Genomic DNA, 15,554 nt, shown 5'->3' on the forward strand with positions numbered 1-15,554 from the left:
GGTTCCAGTCCCTGCCTATGGGGTCAGCATCCCAGCACCCCCTGCCTGGGGTGAGGAGCTCCTTGGGAAGGGATTTCTCTCTGGAAGAACTTCGTCACACCTCAGTATTGGCCTGTGTGTCCTGGGGAAGCCTCTGAGGCTCTCCACAGGCTCCCCCATTGGTTCTTGGTTTCCTCTCAAAACCCACAAGCAAACCCTGGACAAGGGTCCCCAAGGAGCCTGTGAGCTGGGAGGTCCCAGACAGGTAGCTGGAATGGTATTTGCTGGACGCTGCTCAATGGTGCAGCATCACAGGAGGGAGTAGGGATGGGGAGGAGCAGTGCGAGGGCAGGCATGGGGGCAGAGGACAGGAAAGGGGGAGGGAAGGAAAGCAGGCCCCACACGCACACCGTCTGTGGGCATCCGAGCCTTTCTAGAGGTCAGTCTGCAGTCTTCACCTTCAGCCCAGCCATTCTACTTCTGGAAATGTATCATAAAGAATCAGGGAATCTGACAAAAGAGAAGAGCAGAGCTACAGGGTATTTATCTCAGCATCCTTCAGGGCAGAAAACACTCTAAACAATCCCAGTGTCCAAGTGAGGGGCTGGTCAGTGCCTGATGGGCAAACTCCCATCACAGCAGGTGGAAGAACAGCCGAGAGGAGGCGTGGGTGAAGAATGCACGTGCCAAGCTCATGGAAGAATCCCTCCCCGCTCCCCGCCATTAAAGGTGCTGTCTGTATCATGAACATCTGCCATGAGACCAGTGAGAGGCTGACCACAGCCGCAGAGCCTGCTGTACCAGGCCAGCTCCCAATGGGCCCAGATGGTGAGGGCAGCACCGATGCACCCATGCCCAGACCCCAGCCTCTGCCTGGACAGACACACCCCTCAGATCCCAGTCCTAATCCTCAGACCACACAGGAGAAACCAGCATGCTATCCCAGCAGCAGGTCAGGGATGAGAGTCCATCCATGAGAGCCAGGAGCACGCCCAGAACCACTGAGGCCACACGGTGCTACCCCACCCATTTCACATCTCCATGGACCACCTCGGAAGAGAACACTGTGCTGTGGATCTCGTCTATTTCAGATAGAGCAAGAGCAGAGACCACACGGGCCCAGTGCAGATGTGATGACCACACGCAGGATACAGCCCATGAAGCCAAGTGGTCACTGCATGGGCAGCTGATGGACAGTCTCCCAGCACAGATGGAGGGGTATGAGGGGCCAGGGAAAGTTGTGGGCACAGACAGCAAGACCTCTAGGAGCTTGGGCAGGGTGGCCTGGAAAGTGCCAGGCAGGGGGCCCACAAAACACCCAACTAAAATTTCTAGGCTGACCCAAAGGAGTTGTACACACACACACACACACACACACACACCCTGGTCTCTTCCTGGTCTCTCTCTGGTTTTCCACTCACTGCAGAGCACAAGATCCTCAAATGTTCAGGCTGTTTGTGTCTGGTTTTCCTTAAGGGCTCAGCTTCTTCTTTGTGCATAAGGAAAACTTTCATGGAGAGAACGAATCTGTATCAATTACTTGAGCAGAGATCTCAGCATCTTACTTGGGTTTATGGACTCTGATTTCATTTTGAAAACACAGTGTGTATCTGCATATTAATAAGCACTTGTTGGAATGGCCTCATTTAATCATTTCACATTAAATTAAATATAATCTTGATTTTGATATTATTGTTCCAGCAGGGAAAGAAGCCATGAGTCAGTCAATTGGAAGTTCTCCTTGAAGATTCCAAGATGCTATACTGTTCTTTTTTTCCCCCACTTTTTATTGAAGTTTAATATAGGTACTGAAAAGGTCCTTATCACAAATTTGAACCCACTCAGGCAAATCACATGCAGAACAAGAAATGAGACACTGTTTTTGCAGCAATATAGATGATCATACTAAGTGAAGTCAGAAAGAGGAAGACAAATACCATAAAATATCATACCACAAATACCATAAAATGGAATGTAAAATATGGCACATGTGAACCTACCTACAAAACAGAAACAGACTCACAGACACGGAGAACACACTTGTGGTTGCCAAGAGGGAGGGGTGATGGAGGGAAGGATTGTGAGACTGGAATTTGCAGATGCAAACTAGTATACAGAGGACGGATAAATAAGGCCCTACTGTATAGCACATGGAAATATATTTGATATCCTGTGATAACTGCTATATTTAAACTGGATAACCAACAAGAACCTACTGTACAGCACAGGGAACTCTGCTCAATGTTACGTGGCAGCCTGGATGGGAGGGGAGTTAGGGGGAGAATGGGTACATGTATATATATGGCTGAGTCCCTTTACTGTCCACCTGAAACTATCACAACATTGTCAACTGGCTATACCCCAATACAGAATAAAGTTTTTAAAAGATTTACATGTTCTCTTCATATGATCATAACTAAAAAAAAATCCTACAATAAACCATAATGGAAAAAGAATACGAAAAAGAATTATATAATTGAATCACTCTGCTGTACAGCAGAAATTAACACATTATCAATCAACTCTACTTCAATAACATTTTCAAAAAAAAACAAAGAAAAAAAGAAATGGGACATTGTCAGCATCCCCTAGAAGCCCTCTGCCCTCCTGGTGCCCCTCTAATCACCATCTCCCAAAGGGCACCCCAACTTCCCACCCCACATGGATAAGCAGCCCGCTGTCCTTCCCATCAGTGGAGCCATGCGGGAGGAACTAAGGACTCTGATGTCTGGGGTTTTGGCTCAGCGTTATGTGGCAGGACTCCTCCGGGCCACTGCACACGTGCAGGTCTGCAGAATGGCTTCGTGTGTGCAAGCCTCGGTGCAAGGGGAGCAGCTGCTGGGGGACCTCAGACTGTCTGCAGCTTGGGGTGACAACTGCCTGCCTTGGACGCCCTGGTGTGCACGTCCTGATGGCTCTGTTAGCCCCTGTGGCCCCTGGAACAAATGGGCCCCAGGTACATGGCTTTAAACGACTCAAGTTCAGGGAACTGGGATCTGGAAGCAGGTTCAGTGGCTGAGGTCAAGGCATCAGCAGGGCTGCTCACCTCCTGGAGACTCCAGGGGTGATCACCTCTGCTGACAACCCTTGACATGTGGTCACAATCCTTGACAGTCTCTGCCTTTGTCGTCCCTGCCTCCTCCTCTGCTTTCACTCTCCTCTGCCTCTCTAGGGACCCTTGTGGGGAATTCCCTGGCAGTCTAGTGGTTAGGACTTGGTGCTCTCACTGACAGGACCCCGGGTTCTATCCCAGGTCAAGGAGCTAAGATCACACAAGCAGAGTGTGGCACAGCCAAAAAAAAAAAAAAATATATATATATATATATAATACACACTATGTGTACTGGCAGTTTGGAAGTGAAGTGAAAGTTTAGTCAATTAGTCATATCCGACTCTTTATGACCCCGTGGACTGTAAACCGCCAGGATCTGCTGTCCACAGAAATCTCCCAGGCAAGAATACTGGAGTGGGTTGCCATTCCCTTCTCCAGGGGATCTTCCCAACTCAGGGATCGAACCCGGGTCTTCTACATTACAGGCAGATTCTTTACTGCCTGAGCCACAAGGGAAGCCCCAAGGTTCATACAGTCAAAGCTATGGTTTTTGCAGTAGTCATGCACAGATGTGAGAGTTGGATCATAAAGAAGGCTGAGCGCCGAAGAATTGATGCTTTCAAACTCTAGTGCTGGAGAAGACTCTTGAGAGTCCCTTGGACAGCAAGGAGATCAAACCAGTCAATCCTAAAGGAAATCAACCCTGAAAATTCATTGGAAGGACTGAAGCTGAAGCTCCAATCCTTTGGCCACCTGATGCGAAGAGTTGACTCCGGAGACCTCATGACTGATGCTGGGAAAGACAGAGGGCAGGAGGAGAAGGGGGCAACAGAGGATGCTATGGTTGGATGGCATTACCAACTCAATGAACATAAGTCTGAGCAAAGTTCGGGAGAAAGTGAAGGACAGGGAAGCCTGGCATGCTGCAATCCATGGGGTCACAGAGAGTCAGACACAACTCAGTGACTGAACAACAACGAACAATATACACACACACTATTGGTTCTGGTTCTATGGAGAATCCTAACACAGTTACAGTTCATATACATTTCCCTACTTGATGACTAATGGAGTTGAGGACCTTCTCATATGGTTATTGGGCCTTTTTAAGGGGTGAAATGTCTTTGGGACCTTTTTCTATTTCTTTGTTTCCTTTTTCTTGGACAGTGCATTCTTTTAAAATGAGTAATCTGTTAGAACATTTTCCACTAAACACGTATGTGGAGAGGAAATGTGTTTTTGGTGTCAGGCCATGAGACGTGAGGTCCAGGTGGGTGCAAACGAGGAACAGCCATGAATTCTGGACAGTGAACACCAACCACAGCCTCAAGGCCCCTATCAGCCTGGACGGTTTCCAGAAAGAAAACACACGAGAGCCTGAAGACCACTGTCGGTAACTGGGATGAGCGAGACAAAATTCAGGCCCAAATTAATGTGCTATGCCTCCACTCACTTCCTTGAAACAAGAGCTAATGTCATTTCAAGGAAGTGCTCATTACTTGGGACATTAAACACTATTTGTATTTATACAAATGCATGTGTTTATGGATTCTTCTGCATCAGTCAGCAGCAGCTGCTGACCAGGTCTGCACAGTGATAGCCCGTCATTGGCTATGGGTATCCATGTGGGTACCATGGAGAGGCAGCCATGCCGCCAGCATCACCTCTGGCTTTCTGCCATGAAATACTGGATGTTAAATACGCCAGGGACTTCCCAGTGGGCTCAGTGGTAAAGAATCCACCTGCCAATACAGGAGACACAGGAGACGTGGGTTCGATCCTTGGAGTGGGAAGATCCCTGGAGGAGGAAATGGCAACCCACTCCAGTATTACTGCCTGGGAAATCCCATGGACAGAGGAGCCTGGTAGGCTACGGTCCAAGGGGAGTCAGACACAACTGAGTGACTGAGCACACACACACACACACACAAATACCCCTAAGTCTGACTTCTCTTTATCACTGTAAAGGAAGAAAGCTGGTTTGAGACATCAGTCAACACAAACTGCAGCATACTCTTGGTATTTGATGAAAACCACCAGGAGAGCTAGCCTGAGACCTGCTCCTCCTGCAGCAGCAACCCCCACCTATAGCAGCCACATGCGCCTTGAAGGCAGAAAGGTCAGCGCACAGACAGCACCCCTCCCCAACAAATGTATCTTTTTCCCAACAAATCTTGACTTCTACAATAATAACTGTACTGCAACTATCGGGCAGCTTCCACCGCTGGTGCAGGGCAGTAAGCCATGCAAGAAGCATTCACCAGCATCTCAGCCAGGTTCCCCCAGAGCCAGGAGCCTCGGAGAGGGAATGATACCCACCCCCACCTGTGCCAGCACAAACAGCAGGCTGACTAGAAAGGGGAGCAGCTTTAAGACAAGTTTTCTTTCTTTCTTTACTTTTGGCTACACTGGGTCTTCCTTGCTGTGCAGGCTTTTCTCTAGTTATGGTGAGCAGGGGCTACTCTCCAGCTGTGGTGCATGGGCTTCTCACTATGGTGGCTTCTCTTGTTGTGGAGCACAGGCTCAGGAGTTGTGGCACACGTGCTTCATTGCTCCGCAGTATGTGGGATCTTCCCAGACCAGGGATCAAACCCGTGTCTCCCGCATTGGCAGGCAGATTCTTTACCACTGAGCCACCAGGGAAGCGCTGAGACTTGTCTTCTGAACCTTCGTTACCCAGAGGATGAGCAGCACATCAGAGCCCAAAAGAGGAAGAGAAGACAGGAGTTGTGAATGCCCAGGGTTTCAGGGCCCCAGAGAGAAGCCCTTCAGGGCACCCCTCAAAAAGCTCACCAGCCTGCAGAGGCCCCTGGATCCCCTCTGCTTCCCCCTGCCCTTGCCCTCTGCACAGCTGGTGCAGGACTCGGTCCCTTCCCTACCGATGCCAGAAAGTCCCCAGGAGCCTTGGCAACGGGACGAGGACAGCCGCCTGCTGGGCAGGACAGCCCCGTTACCTCGACCTGGGTCCCTCTAGACTTTCACGCTTGCCTACAACTGGACAGAGGCCTCCCAGCCATCCATCCCTTGTCCTTCCAAATAAGTCAGCAGGGCCGTGGAGTTTAACTCCATGTGAGCAAATAATAACATGACTTATGGTTTGCCAGGGATTTTGTCGTTCTTATAGAGGAACAGTGGCAATTTAACCTAGAAAGTCTATAAATCTCTAAAGGGTAAAATTAAACATCCGAGCTAGCAAGGCCAGGATGTGGACACGGCAACCTCTGCCCATGTTAAGCAGGGAGCTCCATCCTTTCCCACTCCCCAAGCCTCCCCTACCTGCCCTAGCTCTCAGCACACCCCACTCCTCATCCTTAACCATCCCTCCCACGGTACCCTGGGTCCCAAAGCTGAGTGATGGAAACACCTCCTAGATACATCATGGGCAGAGTACATGTTACCCCACCTGTTCTGCCCCCAACCACAGTGAGATGCCCCCACATGTCCAAGGCTGCTCAAGACCCAGACGGCCAAGACCCACCATCTCCTGCTCTGACCTGCCCAAACCACATTATCCCACCACCAAAACCTCAGCCCCCACCCCCAATATTGGGTACCCTCTCCAGACTGACCCCTCTGGCCTGAGCTCCAGATGGGCAAGAATGGGGTACCTAACCCAAGTCCCCCCCACCCCATGCTGGGTGCTCACACCTTCCAGCCTGGGCTACTCTGGGGGCACTCTGAGGCCAGAGTCACACTCAGCATCTGATCCCCCCACACCTCCAGTAGCTCCCCTTCACTCCTCTCCTGACTACACCCAGCTCTAGACAGGGATCAGAATAATGGAACAAAGCCAGCACTCAGGAAACACCTGTTGAATGGATGGGTGGGTGGGTGGGTGGGTGGATGGATGGATGGATGGGTGGGTGGATGGATGGGTGGATGGATGGAATGGATGGATGGTTGGATGGATGGATGGGTGGATGGATGGGTGGATGGATGGATGGGTGGATGGATGGGTGGATGGGTGGATGGAGCCCCTGGCAAAGGGGCTCCGGGGTAACTAAAGAGAAGAGCACCTGCCCCTGCACTAACACTTCAGAGACCTCACAGATGAGAGGGCTGGGAGGGAAATGCTAGGGGCTGCCATTTAAGTACCTGGCACCCATTGCTTCCATTATCTGACAAGTCATCTCATAATGGATGAAAGGAGCAACACATGCAGAGTTAAGGAAGGGTTCCCAAAGCTAGGAGTGGAGAGAATGCTGCCATATCCAGGGACCCCCAGGGCAGCTCCCTCATGAAGTGGACGCAGCAAGAGATGTCTCTGCCTCAGGTGGGGGTGGGGGGTCACAGCCACTAAGGCAGCACTGTTCTCACTGCTGATTAAGCACAGACCAGCCTGTGATCAAGAAGAAAACCATTCCTTGAGGAAATGCAATTAATTGAAAAGCCGAAACCTGAGAAAGCCCAAAGGAGACACACAATCAAGCATTCTCGGTCTGGAGGGGCTCCTGCTCTGAAGTTTCAGTTCAGGGACGTCCGCCCATGAGCAGAGAGCTGACGGCATGTCCGCCCTGCCACACGCCAGCTCCCTCCTGTTTGCCCCTCAAAGGGCAAGGAAAGGTCATGGGCAGAATCTTTGCTGCACACGGACATGGAGAAAGGCACGTCCAGGCAGGGCTGAGGTCAGACCTGCCTCAGGGACTCACACTCAAGCGGTCAGGCCAGGCGGGCAGCACCAGGACCCACTCTTCAGTGGTCAGCCCCCCGGGCTCACTGCAACCAGAGGGGTCCAGCTAGAGACCCAAGGTAGCGCCTGGTGTCTAAGCCTGGCAGGCGAGCTGGGACACACACACACACACACAGAGCACGCCCAGCGACTGGCACCGAGCGGGCGCTCTACTAGAACAGACGCTCACACACTCACACATCTGGTCTCGCTCCACCTTGCCGCAGTGGCTGGCTGACAAGGAGGAAAGAGCAGGCCTTGATGTGCCCCTCTCAGGAGGAGTCCCTCGCTGGCCAGCGGCTGCTGGAGGCTTCCTGGACCTCCCAATTCCCTACCCCTGACAGCTGTCACAGGCTCTGGATGTCAGAGCACACGGCCTGTCATCACACCAGAAGACCCAGGAACACAAACCGAGTTTCACTGGAGCAACTTACACACCTGCTGCCTGGTTGGGGAGGTGGGGTAAGAAATCCATCATCAATAAACACAGGCACCCACTCAGTAAACAGGTCTCCTAATTTCCAAACAACAGATTTTTCCAAGACTCTGACAGACCAACAGGGGAAAACTAAACAATTCTTTTTCAAACTTTAAACTTCTTATTTTATATTGTGGTTAACAATGTTGTGATAGTTTCACGTGGACAACAAAGGGACTCAGCCATACATATACATGTACCCACTCTCCCCCAAACTCCCTTCCCATCCAGGCTGCCACATAACATTGAGCAGAGTTCCTTGTGCTATACAGGAGGTCTTTGTTGGTTATTCATTTTAAACTACATTTTTAAAATGAAAATTAGCAATGCACATGACAGCTCAGAGAAATTCATGTTTAGAGCTGCCTTGCTGGAGAATGAATTCCACGAATGTAAAACCAAATCATAGAGAAATAAATAAACACATATTTTTAAAAAATACTATCATACATAGGGTTATGAACAAACTCAGACACAAGTGAGCAACTGGACAACAACAAATCACACACAGATACATATCTATCTCCCAACTGAAAATTCTAAATGCTACTAGTGGTCTCCTACTCCCTGACTGTTGACTAATTAGAATTTGTTGAGAACAAGTGCCTAAATATTTCACAGCTGAGTGTCTTTTAGCTGAGTTGAGTCCAGAGGCAGGAAGTGCAAAGAACCCATGGTACCTCTGAGTGCAAAGAGAAAAACACCTTACAAATTCAGCAACGACAGTTGCGCTGAGCGGCAAGCTCCCAGGCCCTCTTGCTGTCCCCATGAAGGCCCCTGGGTTACCCGTGGTGTGTCCATAACTCTCCAACCACCAGCCAGAGCTCAAGGTCCACAGTTCACCACCACCAGATTATCTAAGCACAGGCTGAAAATGAGCTCCTGAACTGTATCCATCACATAGGTTTCCCTGGTGGCTCAGTAGTAAATGTGCCTGTCAATCCAGGAGACACAAGTTCGATCCCTGGTTTGGGAAGATCCCCTGGAGAAGGGATGGCGACCTACTCCAGTATTCTTGCCTGGAGAATCCCATGGACAGATAAGCCTGGTGGGTTACAGTTCATGGTGTTGCAAAGAGTGAGACACAACTGAGCGACTGAGCACATGTACACACCTATCACATAAGTGGTCACAAGTCCTAGTCATGCCCACCCACTTTAAAAACAAATCTGATGCAAACTGGGCCCCAGCGAGATGTTGAGGGGGGAGGTAGGGAAGATGCAGGTGATACAGGATTGTGGGGGAGGGGCATCATGGGCTCTGAAGGCTCACCAGCCAATCTCAGCAATGCCTGAAACAGTAGCAGCCTTAAGCAAGTCACCACTGCCTTGTCCTAGGTCACCTCGCTGCCAAGTGAAGACGTGCCTCTCATGCTTGGCGAGGAACTATTTAAACAGCACATACTAAGGAAGAGAAGGCAACACACAGAAGTGCCCAATGAGGGACTTCCCTGGAGGTCCCTTGATTAAGAATTCATCTTCCAGTGCAGGGGGTGCAGGTTCAATTTCTGGTCAGAGAACTAGGATCCCACATGCCTCACAGCCAAAAAAACCAGAGCATAAACAACAGAAGCAATATTGTAACAAATTCAATAAAGACTTAAAAAATATCTCCACAATAAAAGAATCTTTAAGAAAAATAAAAAGTGCCCAGTGATGTGTATTTCATCCCAGTTTCTCCATCCAAAACCACCTTCAAATGCCAGAGCACTTCCGTTTTCAAAAAACCCACAAGATGCAAATATCTGTGCGGTCAGGAGATGCCGGCATCTTAAGCTTGTATTTTTTCTCTTTAATTTTGATCCTTCATGCACAAAACCACAGATGAAACCCCTTACATCAGAACAGCACCTGAGAGTGTAGGAAGCATGACAGTCTCCCACTAGGCTGCATGTAAAGCCAGCAAAGCTGACCCTTCAAACTCCCAGTAAAACAAAAGAAGCCACAGCCAACCTGTGGCCACCGGCATCCATGAAGCTCTGGCCGAGCACCAACCTCTCAACTCAGTTCAGTGCTGGACCTCTTCTGGGATCAAAACCAGCCCGGCAAGAGCTATCAGGCACCTGCGACGAAGGCTGAGACAGGCGTCCAGGGCTGGTGGCTCACCCAAGGCCCCAGAGATCAGTGACAGTTTTCCTCCTTATAAAACCAGTGGCCCCCTCTGGTGGGGCCAGAACATGGGTAGGGAGAATCAGTTGGGGTGGGGAGGCTTCAGGAGGGGCAGGCTGGCACCCAAGGACAGGTGGAGTGGCCGGGAGCCTGGAGACACGAGGTCCGACGTAAGGGGAAAGACCAGTATAGAAACATCCAGGTGAAGAAGGTAGGGAACCTGAGCCAGAGGGGGTCTTGTTCCCAGCACATCCATGACCGACTGAGGTGAGCGCAGGCACAGCCTGAGAGCCGACCATCCAAACAACCGAGAATCCCAAAGGAATTTCTGTGGAGGATCAGAATGCCCACTCCCGGGGCTGGATGGCCTTTCAGCCACATGACATCTGGCTGCCCTGCCCACCACCCACTCCCATCTCTCCATCACTCTCTCCTGCCGCTCCAGTGCAGGCAAGGTTCTGCTGGAGGTCTGGGAGGGACCCAGCTGTGAATGCAGCTGTTTTTAGGTGTGAGGTCTGGGGAAGGGAGCAGCAGGGCACCAGGCTTGTATTGGAAGGAAGCAGGATGCTCCTGGGGTTTCATTCATTCATTCATCCATTTAACAGGTTGGCCTGAGGATCAACCCAGGTGCCAAGCACTATTCTTGTTCCAGGGACACAGAAGTCAACACAGTCTCTATGTTGGAGTGGTAAGAGACAGAATAAACAAAGTATATAAATCATAAATTGTGTTAGGTCCTAAGAAGAAACACGAAGCAGGGTTAACATGAAAGGCAGAAATGACGTTAATTTATGTAGGGAGCTGAAATACAGACAGAGAAATGAGTGAGAGAGCAAGCCAGCTGGACATCTGGAGGAGGCACATGCCAGGGAGATGGAAAGCAAGTGCAAAGGCCCTGAGGCAGGCAGGTGCTCAGCAAACTTGGCAACTGACAGAGAAGAAGGGAAAAGTCCATATTCATCTGGGATGATCAAGGATGGACGTGGGCCAAGGTGGCAGGTGGGGATGGGTTGGGGATGACACAAAGCAAGCCTGGGCAATGAGCCTGCCTGACGGCATGGCTGGGAGCAAGGAAAGGAACATGCAGAAATAAAAATCAGGCTGAGGGTGTGGAGAGGGCTCTGGGGAGCCACTGCAGGCTTGAGTGAGGGACACCAGCCCAGCCCAGCCCGGGACACCCTGCAGCTAGCACAGAAATCACAAATCAGGCAGCAACAGCACCCACTGAAACGGGGCCGGGGCGTTCCCAAGAAGACTTGTGAATCTCAGCCCCACCGAGATAGCCTGGCTGCATGACAACGAGGTCACTGTCCCTGGCTCCCTTGTGCATCCAAAAGGACTGGGAGAGTGGAGGACTGCCCACAGGAGAGGCAGGGAAGAGGCGCCCACGACGGCTGAGTCAGCCCGTGCCTGCAGGCTGCTCTGAGGCACCAGCTGGAGCCAACCCAGGTGGTGGGGGGGGCCTTGAAAGGGGCCAGAGAATCCCCCTGTGGGCACACAGCCAACTACCAACCACCAACTGGGGACCTGGGCCCCACTTGGTGAACAATCATCTCAGACATGACCAACGGGATGGAGCCACACAACCATCAGTGTCCACGTCACTCCCCATCCCAGCCAGGTCAGGGCTCAGGGACCCCAGCTCTCTGTACTCTCTCAAGGCAGAACGCTGCTTTCTGCCACTTGTTCTGGAAGGAAGCCCTCCGTGCCAGCTCAGGGCCTCCCTCTGTGGCCACCTGCTCCCAGTCCTCCAAATTTCCCTGACACAAACGTCTCTCCAAAACTCCAGACCCCAGTGTGACCAGAGGCCCTGACCTGCTGAGTCCCTGATCAGGTGCTCAGGGCTTAGGATGGGGAGGAGTGCCCAGGCGGAGCTGAGGCCCTGGGGGGCTGTGCTTGTGCCCTGGGCTCCTGTCCCTCCACAGGCCTCAGGGCCGCCCAAGTCAAACAAAGCCCAACCCAAGGCAGACCTCCCATCACATGAGCTTTTCCTAGTTCCTCAGTTGTGTCTAGGAAACATTAAGGTGTTTTGGCACTCCTTCTCAGCTCCAGGGGTGCGACTGGTGTCTTTTACAATTATCTTTTATTTTTATCCCACATTTCTTAGCTCAGTTGGCAAATTGAATTATTTATGCGCCTCCATTTCACAACCCATCCCCACCAATTATCCCTGTGAAACTAATTTTTTTTTTTTTTTTAAGGGTTAGAAGTACCAAGGAAGAGCCAAGTTAACAAACCACAAGTCCAGCCCGGGGCAACCGAGAACACAAGCAAGAGGCCAAAGATTAAGAAACTGACCACACAGGCTTCGCCCACCTGCCAGCGCCCACTCCACCTCTCATGCTCACACACGCAGCGTGCACACACACACACACCCCATCTGGTTCAGCCCACACTTCTCCCAGGCGGAGAAGCCCAGTACCCTGGAGATGGGAAGGCAGGCAATGGGGGAGGGGCCTGACCATGCTCCCCAACCAATGAGCAGAGGTCTGGAGAGCCAGGCCCCACAGCAGACTCTCAGGGCGCCTGTCACTAGGGCCACCACCCAGACCTAGTGCAGCTCTGGAGACCCATCCAAGGGTCTCTCTGCCAGGGCCATGGGGCCCACTCAGGAGGCGGCCCACTCAGCAAGCTGACTCCTCAGCAAGCTCCAACTCACTCACTAACACCCTGGACACCATCCTGAGTGCCAGCAGGCTCCACGCCAGGGTCATTTGCTGCTCAGGAGCCGCCAACCCCCTTTCCTGAGTGCAGACGGAGGCAGGACGGACAGCCCCCCAGCAGTGAGGGCACAGGCAGGGCATCCTGGCTGGAGGACCCTCAGTGTCCCCTGAAGAATGGAAGACCCCCAAGAGAAGGCAAGACCCTCCCCCTCATCTCACCTCACCAGAAGGCCCACTAAATCAGAGGCTTGAGAAAGGAGCCACCCACCAGGATGTGGGTACCTGCAGAGCAAACTAAACGTGCACCCCAGGAAAAGCTGTGTGGTTCCCATCCTGGAAGACTTCAGGTCATTATTCCCAAAACCACTGTCTTTCTCAGAGAGAAAGAAGGAGGGCAGGTGTGGGGGTGGGGTGGGGGGCGGTATTCTCAGAAAGGGGACAGAGGCTTAAGAGGTCAGGGACAGCTCAGCCCACGGGATGAAGGGCACAAAGGAGATTCCCCACTATGGGGTTGACCGTCCCCACGGCCATTTATGAGCTGGCTTAACCACCAGATTTGAGGTTGGCCCCTATCAGGCCGGATCCAAACATATGTGAAAAAATTAAGTCTTCCTTCTGCAAGTAAATACTAAGTTGAGACAAGCAGGTACAATCTCAGTCTCTATGCTCAGCGAGGCTCGGGCAGGGTGGGCCCCTCGCGACCCTCCCTCAGCACCGGGTCCAGGGCAATTTCGACTGCCAAGCCCCCAGCCCCGCGGCCTTGGCACACCGAGGCCCGCTGCCCGGCCCGCCCGGGGCACAGCCCGGCTCGGGGGTGGGGGCCTCGCCCTTCGCATGGACCATCAGTAGCAGCCAGGCCGAGGGGAAAGGGGCTGGGACGACGGGGCAGGTTCGCGCCGCGCCCCCAGCCCAGCGCCGGCTGCCCAGGGGAACCCGACTGTGTAATTTTTAACTGAGGAGTTTCTCCCTCTGGGCCTCGTTATAAAGGAAAAGGGTGGAGGGCTAGAAAACCGGGGATCGGCTTCCTGGGTGACAGGGAACCCAGAAAAGACCCCAAACTCGGGAGTTTCCGCCCCTCACCGGGACTCAGTACCAGTGCCGAGAGGGGCCGCGGAACACTCCATCTGCCGGGGCCAGCCCGGCGGGACCCGAGCGGGCAGCCGCCGTGGGTCTGCGTCCCTGGTCTGCGCCTTGTCGCCCCTCGCCGCCGCGCCCCCGCCCGGGATGCGCGAGCCACCAGCTCGGCCCCGCCGCGCCAGCCCGGTTCGTACCCCTGATCCCCGCGGCGCCCCCCGCCCGCAGCGCCGCCTGATCGCGCCCCCCGCGCCCGCCCCGGCGCCCCCAGGCTGAGGCCACTCTGGGGAAGGGTCAGGCGGCCCGGACCCCCGCTTACCTGGCCCGAGCTCCGGGCAGTGCGGGTGCACGGCCGCCGCCGCTGTGTCCCCGAGGCCGAGCGCCGGGCCGCCGCCGCAGCTCTTTGTGAGCCGCGCACCGAGATGCTGCCGAGCCCGGGAAGCTGGATAGCGGCGGGCGCGCCCCGGACGCGGCGTACGGCACGCAGGGCCGCCCCTGCCCGGCCCACGCAGCGGGGCCCGCGGGCTTACCCCGCACCGGCCTGCGGCTGGACGCCCGCGCCCCGCCCAGCCCTGGCCTCGCCAGCGCCCCTCGCCGGGCGAGAGCGCGCGGCGGGAAGATCGGGAGGAGGACAAAGATGCGTGCGCGCCCAGCCCCCTCCCCGAGCCCTCGCCCCGACTCTCGGCGGACTTGCAGGGGGCGCACCTGGGGCCCGGGTCCTGCGGGGCCGGCCTTGGGGCCCTGGGGAGCACAGATTCCCCGGCGCCCCCGGCACCTGAGGGATGAGGAGACGCGGGGGTCTGGTCCTCCTGCGGGTGGAACAGGTGACAGCGAGGTGCCCCTGCGCCCGCACCTGCCCCGGGCGCCACGCTGCCCCCTGGCGGGCTCCCGAGCGCCTGCGACGGAAGGTCCTGCCCACCGCGCCCTGTTCGGCCCTGCGCAGAAGTCGCCGGGAGATCGCGGCCTCTGAGAGACCCCTCTGGAGGGCAGGCCCCCAGCGTCTCCCCACCACAGATTACTGGCTGTGTGCCAGGCCCCTGGGAACCATCCCATCACCCCGTTCCCAATATCCTGTGCTGCCCTGACCTGACCACTGGCCTCCCCTCCCCCAGGGCCTCGCCCCAGCCCTTTCCCTCCTTGTCGTCCTAAACGGAGAAGGACCCAAATCTATAACACACTAAAAAAGAAAGAAAGAAAGAAAGAAAACTATAACACACTATACTCCAATAAAATTAAAAAGAATTCAAGTGACTCGATTCTGCCCACCCATAGAATCTAGGAAAATCTGCCCAACTGCAGGCCCTTCCCCACATCTACGAAGACTCTTTTTCCTGTAAGGTGGATATTCAGTGTCCAGAGGTTAGGATTGGGCATCTCGCGGGTCATTGTTCTGTCTAACAGACGTCTAGAAACGTCTGTTCCGAGAAGCAGTGTGCATCGTGGCTGAGGATCCCAGTCAGGCCAGCACTCACCCGGGGCCTCTGACCTGGGCTGGTGTCTCTCCTCTGCACATTCAGTTTCCTCCACTGTT

General features: G+C 53.7%; 1 protein-coding gene across 5 annotated transcripts in view; it reads right to left on the reverse strand.

Moving 5' to 3' along the window:
• Positions 1–14,677, reverse strand: part of APBA2 (amyloid beta precursor protein binding family A member 2) — a 129,659-nt gene extending 114,982 nt beyond the window's left edge. For 3 of the 5 annotated variants that reach the window (XM_070477671.1, XM_070477670.1, XM_070477667.1), the window contains exon 1: positions 14,343–14,676. The gene's annotated coding sequence lies outside the window, so the exon portion shown is untranslated. Of the gene's footprint in view, positions 1–14,342 lie in introns of all 5 variants that reach the window. The other 2 variants (XM_070477672.1, XM_070477669.1) reach the window with 1 other exon arrangement.
• Positions 14,678–15,554: the final 877 nt, after the last annotated feature.

This window comes from Odocoileus virginianus, chromosome 16, assembly GCF_023699985.2.
Source record: "Odocoileus virginianus isolate 20LAN1187 ecotype Illinois chromosome 16, Ovbor_1.2, whole genome shotgun sequence".
In the NCBI taxonomy this organism is placed as follows: Eukaryota; Metazoa; Chordata; class Mammalia; order Artiodactyla; family Cervidae; genus Odocoileus; species Odocoileus virginianus.